The sequence below is a fragment of the Amblyomma mixtum genome, chromosome 10 (genome assembly GCF_055824585.1).
Source record: "Amblyomma mixtum isolate Tamu chromosome 10, ASM5582458v1, whole genome shotgun sequence".
NCBI classification, from domain to species: Eukaryota; Metazoa; Arthropoda; class Arachnida; order Ixodida; family Ixodidae; genus Amblyomma; species Amblyomma mixtum.
In genome coordinates this window covers 145282291-145294631 of record NC_143021.1, presented here as the reverse complement: position 1 = coordinate 145294631, position 12341 = coordinate 145282291, and the positions used below count along the sequence as shown (strand labels likewise).

General features: G+C 49.4%; 1 pseudogene; it reads right to left on the bottom strand.

The window, feature by feature from the left end:
- Positions 1–7648: 7648 nt before the first annotated feature.
- LOC149327200 (uncharacterized) lies at positions 7649–11730 on the bottom strand (annotated as a pseudogene).
- Between the last annotated feature and the right edge of the window lie 611 nt (positions 11731–12341).

Sequence of the window (12341 nt, the reverse complement as noted above, 5' to 3'; positions counted from 1 at the left end):
GCGGCGGCCACTTGGCACGTTTAACCTTCAGAATGACCCCTGACGCCATACCATGCCTAGTGATGTCACAGCGTGACGTCATACCAGGAGAGAGAGAGAGAGAGACGGGCTACCAACTAGGCTCGTCGCGTAATGGTGGCCGCTTGGCACGGCGCGCCGCGCTCCTTCCGCTAGAGGCGCTGTGACGTTATGGCGTGACATCATACCAGGAGCGAGAGCCGGGCTACCAACTGGACTCGTCGGGTAACGGCTGCCGCTTGGCACGTTTAACCTTCAGAATGACCCCTGACGTCATACCATGCCTAGTGACGTCACAGCGTGACGTCATACCAGGAGCGAGAGCCGGGCTACCAACTCGAGTCGTCGGGTAACGGCGGCCGCTTGGTACGTTTGACCTTTAGAATCACCCCTGACGTCATACCATGCCTAGTGACAGCACAGCGTGACTTCATACCAGGAGCGAGAGAGAGACGGGCTACCAACTCGGCTCGTCGCGTAATGGTCGCCGCTTGGCACGTTTGACCTTTAGAATGACCCCTGACGCCATACCATGCCTAGTGACGTCACAGCTTGACGTCATACCAGGAGCCAGAGACGGGCTACCAACTCGGCTCGTCGCGTAACGGCGGCCGCTTGGCACGGCGCGCCGCGCTCCTTCCGCTAGAGCCGCTAGTGACGTTATGGCGTGACATCATACCAGGAGCGAGAGACGGGCTACCAACTCGGCTCGTCGGGTAACGGCGGCCGCTTGGCACGTTTGACCTTTAGAATGACCGCTGACGTCATACCATGCCTAGTGACGTCACAGCGTGACGTCATACCAGGAGAGAGAGAGAGACGGGCTACCAACTCGGCTCGTCGCGTAATGGTGGGCGCTTGGCACGGCGCGCCACGCTCCTTCCGCTAGAGGCGCTGTGACATTATGGCGTGACATCATACCAGGAGCGAGAGCCGGGCTACCAACTGGACTCGTCGGGTAACGGCGGCCGCTTGGCACGTTTAACCTTTAGCATGACCCCTGACGTCATACCATGCCTAGTGACGTCACAGCGTGACGTCATACCAGGAGTGAGAGCCGGGCTACCAACTCGAGTCGTCGGGTAACGGCGGCCGCTTGGTACGTTTGACCTTTAGAATCACCCCTGACGTCATACCATGCCTAGTGACGTCACAGCGTTTCTTCATACCAGGAGCGAGAGACGGGCTACCAACTCGACTCGTCGGGTAACAGTGGCCGCTTGGCACGTTTGACCTTTAGAATGACCCTTACGCCATACCATGCCTAGTGACGTCACAGCTTGACGTCATACCAGGAGCCAGAGGCGGGCTACCAACTCGACTCGTCGGGTGACGGCGGCCGCTTGGCACGTTTAACCTTTAGCATGACCCCTGACGTCATACCATGCCTAGTGACGTCACAGCTTGACGTCATACCAGGAGCGAGAGACGGGCTACCAACTCGACTCGTCGGGTAACGGCGGCCACTTGGCACGTTTGACCTTTAGAATGACCGCTGACGTCATACCATGCCTAGTGACGTCACAGCTAGACGTCATACCAGGAGCGAGAGACGGGCTACCAACTCGACTCGTCGGGTAACGGTGGCCACTTGGCACGTTTGACCTTTAGAATGACCGCTGACGTCATACCATGCCTAGTGACGTCACAGCTTGACGTCATACCAGGAGCGAGAGACGGGCTACCAACTCGGCTCGTCGCGTAACGGCGGCCGCTTGGCACGGCGCGCCGCGCTCCTTCCGCTAGAGGCGCTAGTGACGTTATGGCGTGACGTCATACTAGGAGCGAAAGCCGGGCTACCAACTCGGCTCGTCGGGTAGCGGCAGCCGACTGGCACGGCGCGCCGCGTACTTCCCACTAGGGGCGCTGCATATGCAGTATAAAACATCTGCTTTCGGAACCTACCAGGCTTAACCAAAGCTAAGCCCCCGCCAATTTTTTTAACCAATAATTCAGTCTACTTATGCTCATTTTCACTGCTTCGCAATTTTTTCTTTTCTGTTTATTTTAAACTTTTTTTTTGCACACTGCTGCCGCAGTTAAAAAGCGCACCAAACAGCTCAGCTGTATAGACCTTTCCACAAATTCCGCCGCGCCACCAAGCGGCCGCGCAAAGCACTCTGGGAAAACGGAGCGCCGCGGCGCCGCGCTCGCGTCTTTTCGTTCCGTCTCTCCGACTGCGCCTGATCAACGGAAAGCCTTCCTCTGCCATCTCGTCGCCATCGCTGTTTCTTATACCTGTGCTACACGGGAACGTTCGAATGACATCTGAGTCGAATGACATTCGAAAACTGGAATGACATTCGGACTCGACGGACGCGCGCGGTGCTACACGAAACCTTCCAAGCGCATTCGAAAGCCTCAGCTCGTTTTCAGTGTACAACGATGACGACGGCGGTGGTCACACTACTACGACAACGACACTATCACGGTCAACAGCAGCATGTGATTATAGTGAAATATCTAGTTTACTATAATATGATTGCAGTGGGACACGTTTTTCAGGCCAACGACACCGACGAATCCGATCGGCGGACGGTCAGCCTTGTCGGCGGCTGAGCGAAAGCACGGTTATGAGGCGGCGGTGCAAATATGTTCGCGCTTCTAAATGAGCGAAACGAACGGCCATATTTCACATGTGCACACCTGAACAGTCACCAGCGATAAGCGCCTGCCAAATTAATTTCAGTCGACGACGACTCCCTTCCCTTCCGCGACGACTAGGCCTAGCGGGTCCGTGGGATATGGTCTGTGATTGCGGCGGTTGTGATGAGCGAATCACTAGCTTTAGCGAATGAAAATGGTCACCGAGTGTAGTTTTGGCAATAGTGACTTGAAATTAATTATTGCTTACATCGCTGGGCACGCATATGATGAACGTGAAACGCCGGTGTGACCCAGACTGCCGAGCCGTGCTTTACGGCCAGCAGCAGATCGTCGCCGTCGCTAGATTGTGGATGACAAGTTAGGCCGTTTCAGTTAAAGCGAACGGTCGCCAAACATACTTCTGGATAAAGTAGTTTAAAATAAAGTACTGGTCACGTCGGAGGAAGCCGGGACAAAAAACGAGAAGTGCCGGTCCTGCGCGATGTTAACAGCCCGCGGTTGTTAAGTGTTTCTCAGGCGTGCGATCGCACCATCGCTTCCCACACATTATCGCACTGCGTAAACAAGCACGGCTACAGCCGGTAAAAAAGAAAACAGGTTGATTAATAGAACTAAAGCGCCGATTGCGTTTTATGGCATAAAAACGAGTACTAACTGTTCGTACGCAGCGATGTAAACAACAGTATGAGTGCAGTTGTCCTCATCGGCGCACTCCTGGGTGAATTTCATGCTGACGCGGTAAATGTTCACTGCTGTAATATATAATCTTCAAGCACTCCCTTAGAAAGAACACCAGCTATTTGCTAAACATGACACAGTTGGTTGACACAGTAAGCGTGACACACAGTCGGATGTTGCGTTCCGCGGCCACGGATCACCAGCCGAGCACCAGCAGACGCAGACCGGCGTTCTCCCAATGCATGTATACACAGAGCCCTCGCCGCTCATGTGCCCATGGTGGTGGTGAATAACTTTATTCATAAAAGCCCCCCCCCCCCAAAAAAAAAAAAAAAGAAAAATTAAGCAGCAGCATTACGGGCGGCCTTCAGGCTGCCGGTTGTGGCATCCTGGCCGTACTTAGTCGTGACGCCCTCTGCCCCGGTCACCAGTCGAAGTTGGAGATTCGCATGTGCCCATTGCTTTGCGTAATCACAGCAGGCGTCCGTTCCGCATACACTCGGTGTGGAAAGATCGTGGAGAGACGATCCATGTATCCCTTGCGCCCGCTAGTGTTGAAATGCGTACCACATATTTTGTGGTGTTTCGAAGGCTTCCACAGGGTAAATCGCCCTTGCGAACCTTGCCGACTTATCCTGCGCACCCATTCTAGCTTCAGCTTCTTGTCCTTGGGGAATACGTGGTATGAAATGTTGATGTCCTTTCTCCTTTCTACAGCCGGGCACGCAGCACCTTTGACCGCCACCGCGATTCTAATCTGCATACATGTCGAATGTCTAAAAAAATCCCCACATAATTGCAGAAAGACTAAGAGATAACCACCACAGCAGTGCGCTGCAACATTTACAACGCGCACGAGAAGACCCACAACGGCTGAACACGGCGGCACAACACAGCAACACGCTTGACAGCAGACGACGCGGGCGGCGACCGCTCCTTTCTCCCATCATGCTTTGCGCGGATCCGCTAGGGGATGGCGCGGCGCTGCAATTTGTGGAAAGGTCTATTCACAGAGTTCACAGCCGCTGTCAGCGTGTGGTAAATGTAACGTGGAAAAAGGCCATTGACGTGTCTGGGTCTATCGCCACTCCTCCGGCCTTCACTGCTGAAGTTACGCGCAGACCAAAACGGCGCCCATGATGTCACATGAATATCGCTTACTATTTTCATCTATAGCAGGCACGTAGGCAGGATTTATTTTTTGGGGGGGAGGGGCCCAAGGATATCTTCTAGCTGGCGGGAGGGGTAGCGGTTGAACTTGATTTCGGGGAGGGGGGGGGGGGTTTGGATACCTGCGTGATCTAGAGAATGTTGGATGAGACCATCCTTAAGGAACGGCATCGAAAAACAGAAAAAGAACGCCACTTTTTAGACAAGCACAGAGGAAAACCGAACACTTCAACTTTGTTGAAGTCAGCGCTTTGAAGTCAAGGAACTCAATGTTGAAGCCTGCTTGGTAGTGTTCTGTGCTTGTCTAAAAATTTGTAATTTCCGCCATGAACCACAAACTAGCCCGATATGGCATGCTCGCTCGAGAGACGGTTGGATAATTTTGCATTCGGTTATATAATCTGAGAGATCATTTCCTGTTTTTTTATATGCATCGAATAGGCGCCTCATCCTGTTCAATACATTTTTGCCGCTTTTGCTCTTCACAGCCGCTCAGATTCTGCAACACATTGTCAACAAACTTCTTTTCTTGTCTTCACTGATTCACACTCAGATATTTATGGTTATCTACATTTGGTGTTTTCGCGAGACCATTTACTGAACGACATAAAGCATGATTTTTTTTTATCTATAAACCGCAATTCAAGCCTGGCCACCTCTCCCCTGCAGATGCCTGATTACCAGTGTACATCTCGAATGCTACCACCTAAATGGCCTACGTCGTCAGCAAACACAATGCCGGAAAGCCCCTCCTACCTCCTTAATCTGTCTGTTTCGGCAAAGACACTAGGGGCGCGTGCTGCTACAGCAGTCAGGTGCACCTGAAGCCAAATTCCCAAAAAAGCGCAGTGCGATAAAATCTCCGCTGAAAAAATCATTACTGCCAGAAAAAACACCAAGCTAGAGACGACTATAAACGCTTTATTGGGGCTATCACCCCGCTTTTTGCAGCGTGACATAGAACTCCACCTTGAAGAAACCGTGCTAACAATTAGATACACGAACACACCGCCGAACAAAAAAAAAACACGCGCTAAGCATACAAAAAGCCTTTGACAACATCAGTCAAGACCACATTCTATCGACACTGCATTCGTATACAACTAAAGCAAGAAGCGAGCAATCCCTCTTAGAGCAGGCTCTCCAAGCAATGGTGTCGACCGATCTACATAACATAGGGGGTTATATGGCGCGATCTCCTTCTCATATCACCTATCCCCTGTTCCGCAAGCCCTACTAGAGTTAACAAGGATTACCGCGATGTCATGAAAATCCATCTACACCACTGATTGGTTGGACAGCCTGAGTTGTATCAAGCTACGTAAACAACAAACCGCAGCTCACGTGCATGAATATACGTGCAAGGATTCCTACTCCCTCGCACAGCGAATGAACCCTTAAAACAACCACAATCCATTTTAACTAATCACGGCGCTCCGGAAGGATCTTTTTTATCACACACTCTATTGAACATCGCCGTTAATCGCTACCTATACTACTGAAAAACACCTCGAAACTTTCACACGCACTATATCACAATGATCGCCCACTCTTGTCCACCACTGGAACTCCTGGTGATGGACAGGATAGTGTACAAACAGCATCCAACACTATAAAAATATTACATGCAATCCGTAGCCTCACCTGAGCGCCCACTAAATCCAAGCTACTTGTAATCAAAGCTCCCATTCACGCTCGTTCCATGCAAACAGCAGACCCCTTACCTACACCCATGCATGGGTCTGCAAACAGCAGACCCATGCTTTATAGCAAACCCTTACGAACAGGACAAAATTTTCAGCTTGGCTTACAACTGCAGCAAGACATCAAGGCGATGCACAGCATACACCTCTTGCAGACTCAAACAAAACAAAGAACACATCTCATCACAGGCGTCTCCAAATAATCTAAAACTCAAGGAAAGAAGGTAGCATGCGCATCTTAGAGGCATATCATAACCTCACCAAGACTCATCTAAACACTACACACAAAACGCTGAATAGATGTCAAGGCAGAGCTACGCCTACGACGACACGGTAATAGCACCAAACTGCGACTGCTGGGATAACATAACAATGTGGACGAAGTACTCAAATAGCATACAAAGTCTTCCGTAAAAGCTCCGAACCTTCAACTTCCGTCCACATACTGTGTAAAATACCAGCACCACCGCAACGAGTCATTATACGGAATCCTAGGCATGAAGGCAACCTTGCAAATGAGCGCGCTAATGAGTCTGCCCCCAAACTTGGCGTCCCGGCGCCAGTTGGTGGCGTTCCCAACCCACATATATTAAAGTCATTGGACGATTATCCAGTGACTCTAACATACATACGCTCACACTCAAACGAACGCTGCACCATACCAATTGTGACGGAACAGCGCAAAACACTGGGACAAGAGACAAGCGCGAACCACTTTACCGCCACGTCTGATAATGCGAATGCTTAATTATGTCTTCTCTATCACAAATGGGATATAAATCACCGGCCCCGCCGCGATGGCTCAGTGGTTACGGCGCTCGGCTGCTGACCCCAAAGACGCGGGTTCGATCCCGGCTGCGGCGGCTAAATTTCGATGAAGGCGAAATTCTAGAGGCCCGTGTACCGTGCGATGTCAGTGCACGTTAAAGAACCCCAGGTGGTCGAAATTTCCGGAGTCCTTCACTACGGCGTCCCTCATAAACTGAGTCACTTTGGGACGTTAAACCCCAATAATCCAATACAAATCACCGTTTTTTTTACTATATCATCGCCATCATCATCATGATCAGCTAAACTGTGCCTACTGCAGGACAAAGGCTTCTGTCATATATCTCCAGTTAACACTTAACGCCCACGAGTTATGTTGCCTTGTGATCATGACAAGGTTTCTTCTTGATATCGACACTGGTTAACTAACTCGCATTTGTTGCCTGACCAACTCTGCATTGTTCCTATCTCTTGCTGTTACGCCGATCATTTTTCCTTTCATAGTTCGCTGTGTTGTCTGCAGATTAAGTCGAACCATTTTGTCAAACCCACGTTTGTACACGTTTTGACTATATGAACGAGAAACACAAACTAAGCACGAAACATGAACACAGGAAACGCGAACTAAAAACACGTGAAAAAGAATGAAAAAAAAAACTGCATGTGGTGATTTCGATGGGACGGTGACTAGACTGTTCTCTGTTTTACTGCAGGAATCCGAGAACGTCGCTCAGGCGCAAGAACTGCCGTATGTGACGGAGGCAGAGTTTGGGCACGTCAGCCAGCTGCTTTTTCTCGTCCTCGTTGGGATTGCACTCTACCGAATGAAACACCGCGCCTGCGAGTTGCATGAACTCAGTGAAGTTCGACAGTCGGAGGGCGCTCTCAGCAACCACTTGCTTCGCTCGAGCTTCCTCGATGAGCGCCACCGATTGAAGCTCCTCAATCAGTGCGGGGGACCCTGAGACCTTCTAAAAGGCCTCTGCTGTATACGTGACCCTAGTTCCGGTGACGTAGCCAGCAGCGCGCTTTTGCAAGGACCAGTTCCTGTGCACAATGTCTTGTATGGCCAGACGCTCGTTCATCATCTCGCTGCCCTCGTAGAAAAACTTCATGCTGTGCAGGGTGTAGTTGTTTCAAATTCGGGCTGCAAGAGCTCCCTGACAAACTTTGTGAAACCGTTACTGCCCTCCGGTTTCAAGAAGAACGCGCGCAGGGTGTGACTTCGGTGCAGAAGCCTGGCCAAGGGTGCCATGTCAAAGTAGCCTCGTCTCGCGAAATGGACGCTGAGAGTCATATACCGTGTGCGCATAGATTCTAGCAGTTGTTACAGCACTCGCACTGAATACTCAGTGTCAGCTCTTGGATACAATGCGACCTTTCTATCATCTAAACAATGTCTGTTGATGCTGGTTCCGTTTCACCGCTGACGCACAGAATCGAGAAGACTTGCAGCTAGATATCCATGAGGTTACTGGTTGTGGTCACTTTTCTAACAGCAGCTTGGAGGATGCTTAAAGGCACAGGTTGAAACTGGCCCCTCCTAGACGGAGCGTCTTTTGGGTAGATGACAGTGCTCTTGCCGTTGACCAGGACTCTTTTCTGAGCCTCACTTTCAGCGACAGCGCTGCACATATGTAAAGCGTTACGATGCAGATCATTAATGGTGAGCTGCTTCATATTCTTGTTCCTGGCCATTGCTTGCAGGAATCCTATGCAATCTAAGAGACAAAAACCCCACATTGAGGATGTAAGTTCTTTCAGGGACGTTCCGTCGGTCAGCAGTGCCGCTATCCAGCGTGCCACGTGCTCGGTTACTTCGGAGAGGGCTTTCTGACACCGTTGGCAGTACTGCATAGCAGGCTGAACGTTCACAGAATCTCTGTCTTCACTGCAGACCTCTCTTTTGTGTTTGATGAAGTTGTACGTGAGGCTGAAGTGAGGCGTCTTGCTGCTGTTTAGAGGGGACTGTATTGGGGTGACGTAGGCTAACTTTAGCGTGGAAACGCGTAGGTCTAGCCTTGTCAGCACCGCGTTCTACGACAGGGCCCGGCAGATAGACCAGATGTCGACCTACGAGCTACCCCATAGATCCGTTATTTTCAGTTACGTCAGAGACGTATTTGTCCGTAGGTATGTAGCAAGGCAGAGATCCAGGTTGTCTGGGCCGTAGCACCGACTCCCGCCGTCAAGAACCTTTGTGTGAAGTGATAGCTTCGTGATGCTCATGTTTTTGAACAGCCCTTCTCCGAAGATATTGACGGCCAGATTGTGCACATGCATGTCGGAAGTACGGAAGACTGTCAACGAAGCAGTGCCGGCCATCATTGGTGCCAGATCGGCCAGGAAAGCGCCTTGCATATCCCCGTACAACGAGAGCGACTCCAGCCGCGCCAGAGAGGCAATGGCCTCTGCGATGTGATTCAATGAAATCCGCTGCCTGGGTTGCGGTGATGACAGCGTGATCCTGTTCAGCCCTCGGCTATCTCGAATCGCTCTGCACATGAGGTCTTGAAGCTCGGCGAGGCTTTCGTGTTGATGGTCGCTTCAACAACGCAGTGATGCCCGGCCAGTAGTCGGTAGATGTATAACCACTCCAACACCTTCTCGTTGACCGTGGCCATCTCCGTGAGGTACAGTCGGGGACAAAAGTCTCCGGACCACGTGTTCCTCTAACGAAGCCGATAGCTCTGCTATTATTCGGCGGCTGGAGACCACACTTGTGGAGGTAAAAGTTAAATCGTTGTTCTTTCATCTCCACAAGTGCGGTCTCCAGCCGCTGTCTGATAGTAGAGTTATAAGCTTCTTTTGAGGAACATGTGGTCCGGAGACTTTTGTCCCCGACTGTACGTGCCGTCGCTTTCCGTCACGAGGCAGAGCTCCAAGGCAGACTTCTGCAGGTCCACCCTGATCATCCAGAAGAAGCTATTGCAAGCTTTCAAGCTTCCAAAGATGTGACACAGGCGGCCTTCCTGACTCTTGAATGACCGGCGGTGGTCAACGGTTAGTCCAGCGTACCGGCTAGGGTCTACGCCCATATTTTCCGTACTAATTATGGTCATCAAATGCTGCGACATATAATTCCAACTCTTCTTAATCGGCGCAATGAGCCCTAAGGACCCACCGGTACGGTTTTTTTTGTCTTACTGCAAGTTTTGCCTCATTTATCCCGTTTTCTTTTGTGATTGTTATTCATTTTCCATTATTCAGTGTCTTTGATCGTTTCGTGTTAATCTTGCCGACTTCACTTATCTATGGCTTCCTAAAAGGTTTGTCTTGCGAAACACAATTAGCCCTTTTTATTAATGACCTCACCTCTAGCACTGACAGTAACATTCCTATTGACACCCTCTTCCTCGATTTGAAAAAGCTTTTGATAAAGTTCCTCACAAACGACTATTCCTAAAACTTTCACGTCTCAATCTTAACAAATCTGTCTTTAATTGGATATGCAGCTTTCTCACTAATCGACAGCAATTTGTTTTTGCTAATAAGTGTTCATCTTCTTATTCCTCAGTTATATCTGGGGTACCTCAAGGCACCGTTTTGGGCCTCCTTTTTCTCATATATATTAATGATTTGCCTGTTAACATATGTTCTAACATTCGCATGTTCGCTGATGATTCCGCTATCTACCGGCCTATAACTAACAGCGTTGACACTTTGCTTCTCCAGTCTGACATTCAGCACGTACTAACCTGCTGTAATACATGGCTAATGTCCTCAAATGTGAAAAAAAATCTCTTCTATCATTCCACCGACGTCATTCACTACCATCTTCAAGATATCTAACGGGAATGTAGAAATCTCTTCAGTATCAACTTACAAGTATTTAGGCATCCATTTGACATCTGATCTAAATTGGTCTTTTCATATATCTCAGGTTACAAACGAGGCAAATCGCGTCCTTGGTTATTTTCGACGAACCCTGCGACTAGCACCCCCATCAGTGAAATCCGTTGTTTATTTAACACTTATTCGTTCCAAATTAGAATATGCATGCGCGTTCTGGGACCCTCATCAAAATAACCTTTCCATTACTCTCGAATCTGTGCAAAATCGCTCAGCTCGTTTCATTTTCTCAGCCTATTCTTATCATGTAAGTGTAACCGAACTCAAAAGCAATGCTCATCTCACCACCTTAGCGAACCGCCGAAAAATTTCCGGACTGTGTCTGTTTCATGAGTTCTATTATCCATTGCTTAACTCCATTATCAGCCCCGCTCATCGCATCTCCAATCGCACAAACCACACGAAGGCCGTCTATCCTCCCCCTGCCCGCACTTCTGCGCATCTGTCATCATTTTTTGTTCATGCAGCAAGGGACTGGAATGACCTGCCAAACGCCATCGTGGATCTGACCAACTTATCATCATTCAAATCATCCATCGAAGAAATGTTCTGCTGAGTATTCCACCTCCTCATGTAATACCCCTTAAATGGGGCCTTTGAGGTACAAATAAATAAATAAGTATTATTGCAAGAGGATGTTCACTAATCTTTACTGAATATGATGTTTACCTATGTACTGCACTCTTTTTTATTGTTCTGTCCGTGTTGTGTTGCTGCCGGTTTTTATGTACGGGGGTGCGCCCCTCTGTCAAGCCAGTCATAGGATTTTTGGGTGTACTCCTAACATCCCTGATGTTGAAATAAAGGTATTTGTACATGTATGTGTACTTGCATTTTCCAGTGCCAGTGCCACCGTGACCTATTCGAGGAGGTTAGCCTCCACAGGGTCACGCTCGACGGCACAATAGTCCTCTTCGTGCCCGCTCTGGGGCATTCCGGCACCTCCGGCACATCAAGGACAGGCCTGCAAGAAAAGGAATGGCTAAGACCAGTTTTGCAACGTAAATGACGCCACACATGATTCCTGAATCTAAATAAATCGATTCCAAAATAAGGTAAGGACAGCAGGGACCAGTAAAAAATCAGGTGGCTAGATTAGATAAGCACGTTTCAGGGTGATGGTTGTTCTCAGCTCATATAGGAACGGTTTGATTGAAGATAAGTGCGTGGACATGGTCTTTTATCTTGCAATGTACGTAGTGGGGTGACGCTGTTGAAAACGCACTGCACTGTCACCCTCTTCGGAGACAGAATGTGCCGACGTCTCTCAAGAATGGACGCTTAAAATCATCCTGTTGCTTGCAAAGCTATTCGCTAAGATGTAGCGATGGTTCGCTCGTCCCAATGCACCATAGCACACTTACAAGGCCAGATGGGGCAAGCAACTAGCATGCAATGGGAAGTATAAAACTAGGCACGAACAGACCACACCTATTTTACACTATGAGGTAAATAGCCAAGTAGGCCCAATAGAACTGTTATTGAAGTTAAAAATGTGGGCTGCTGGAAGAAGGCCCATTATGAATTAACGATAGCACTGTTAAT